The sequence below is a fragment of the Mustela nigripes genome, unplaced genomic scaffold, assembly GCF_022355385.1.
Source record: "Mustela nigripes isolate SB6536 unplaced genomic scaffold, MUSNIG.SB6536 HiC_scaffold_472, whole genome shotgun sequence".
Taxonomy (NCBI): domain Eukaryota; kingdom Metazoa; phylum Chordata; class Mammalia; order Carnivora; family Mustelidae; genus Mustela; species Mustela nigripes.
Genome location: NW_026739879.1, coordinates 7065 through 9549, shown reverse-complemented (window position 1 = coordinate 9549; position 2485 = coordinate 7065). Strand labels below are relative to the sequence as shown.

Sequence of the window (2485 nt, the reverse complement as noted above, 5' to 3'; positions counted from 1 at the left end):
GGAGCTTTGGGTGTTGGGAAAGCATAGACAGTATTGTTCCAGGGCCAAGGACAGGTCCGGGTACTCCTGGTTGGAGGTCAAGGCCACAGTATGATCCAGGTCTTCTACCAGCAGCTTGAAGGTACCACATGCCAGCCACCCTCATTATTGTGTATACCTCTCTGGTGCACTTATTGGCTTATCCATCAAATGACTCCTTCAGCAGCTTGAAATCCACCTCCACAGGCACTCCAGGATATGGGAGGCTTCCAGAGTGAAGATTTTGCACAGGATCAGCCCAAAAGACCAGAAGTCACTCTGGTGGATGTAGATCTGGTCAAACATGGCCTTAGGGACCATCCACTTCACAGGCAGTCCACTGTTTGTTGTCTTTTTATAGTAACTGATGTGTTGATATCTCTGGCAAGGCTGAAGTCTGAGATCTTCATCATGTTGTCCTTTGTCACCAGCACTTCCCTGGTGGCCAGGTCTTCAGGTATCCACTACTTGGAGGCAAGGTACTCCATGCCTCAGGCTACCTGATAGGCACAGGATACCAGGTCCTTGGAGGAGAGTTGCTCTGCTGCATTGTAGCTGATATTGTAACAGCACTCCAGGTCAGGAGGCCTCTGGGCCTGCAGGTACTCCTGTATGTTGTCTTTGGAGGCATTCTCCATAATAGTGTACGAAGGACCATCCTGTGTGCAGGACCCAGCAGGTTGATGGTGTCCTTGTGCTCTCTAATCATCTTCATCATCTCCATTTCTGAGATTAGGTTTGACAGGTCTTTCTCTGTTGCATCTGACTTCAACATCTTCACAGACACTTTACTCAAATGGTTGGATTTGTCTTTGTCCAGTTCAATGGCCTCCTCCAACACCACATGTCCAAAGTAGGCCTGTCTTAGGGGTCTGCCTAAAATGCTTACAACCAGCCTGCCTCAAGGCAGTTATGAACTCTAGATTATCCTCAAAAACATTAAACCACAAGCTAAAAATTCTCTTCACTAGGTCTCTGTCGCAGGTCTAATTTTCTTATGTTTCATCATTTATCTTTTTCTTAATTCTTATTTTCAGTATAGTTTATAGTTTATTTTGCTTCCAGGTGTTTCCCCTGCTTTCTTTATGCTGTTTCATAGGGATGAGTTATCCTGTCATAAAATTATTTCTTGAGCATTCATTATATCTCTCTGTTAAAATGGGTTCTTTTATGGTATTGATTCATTTGAGTTTTCTCAAAATGGGAAGAATTTTCAAAATGGTGTTTTCCTCAAGGTTCAGAGTATGTCTTAGCCTCATCTTTATGCTTTTTGAAATTCACTTTTCAAATTCTTGTCCCTCTTTTTATCTTTTTAAATTTAAATGTTTTATTTTTACTATTTTTTTATTTGAGTATAGTTGATATTCAGTGTTACATTGGTTTCAGGTTTTCAATATCTCCATACATTATTCTATGATCACTACAAATATAGCCACCATCTGTCACCATATAACACTATTATAATATCATTGACTATATTCTCTACACTGTCCCATATCTCTTTTTAAAATCTCTGATTTTTATGTTTTCTGTTATTCCAATTTCGACCATCATTTTACTTGGTTACTTTAATAAAATATGCCTGATTACACACTCTGTTCTGAAAACTATAGCATTTGATTTATAGTAGTCTTCTTCTTTTTTTAATTAACATATAATGTATTATTAGCCCCAGGGATACAGGTCTGTGAATCGCCAGGTTTACACACTTCACAGCACTCTCCAGAGCACATACCCTCCCCAATGTTCATAAGCCCACCACCCTCTCCCTACCCTCCCCACCCCCCCGGCAACTCTCAGTTCGTTTTGTGAGATTAAGTGTCTCTTATGGTTTGTCTCCCTCCTGATCCCATCTTGTTTCATTTACCCTTTTCCTGTCCCCCAAACCCCCCACATTGCACCTCCATTTCCTCATATCAGGGAGATCATATGAGAGTGTCTTTCTCTGGTTGACTTATTTTGCTAAGCATAATACCCTCTAGTTCCATCCATGTCATCGCAAATGGCAAGATTTCATTTCTTTTGATGGCTGCATAGTATTCCATTGTGTGTATGTATATATATATATATATATATATATATATATATATATATATATATACCATTCAATTGTTGATGGACATCTAGGTTCTTTCCATAGTTCGGCTATTGTGGATATTGCTGCTATAAACATTTGGTGCACGTGCCCCTTTGGATCATATAGTAGTCTTCTTTAACTCTATCAGAACCCCAGGAAGCTTTATTTATTTATTTACTCACATAAACAGATGATCCAACACAACGTTTTTTGATGTTCAAATGTATTATAATGTCTTACCGCTTAACACTATGCTTACTGTTCTCTTTCACTGTCTGACTAAATCCTCATCATCACTATGCCATTTAATCAGAAAGAATATTTGAACTAGAGTTCTCTCCGTATTAAGGAATGAAGACTCCACCCTTCTGTTTGTGCAGGTAAAATAAA

The 2485-nt window shown here is 39.5% G+C and overlaps 1 pseudogene; it reads right to left on the bottom strand.

Annotated features, from left to right (window-relative positions):
• Nucleotides 1–914, bottom strand: part of LOC132008605 (fibroblast growth factor receptor 1-like) — a 1190-nt pseudogene extending 276 nt beyond the window's left edge.
• Nucleotides 915–2485: the final 1571 nt, after the last annotated feature.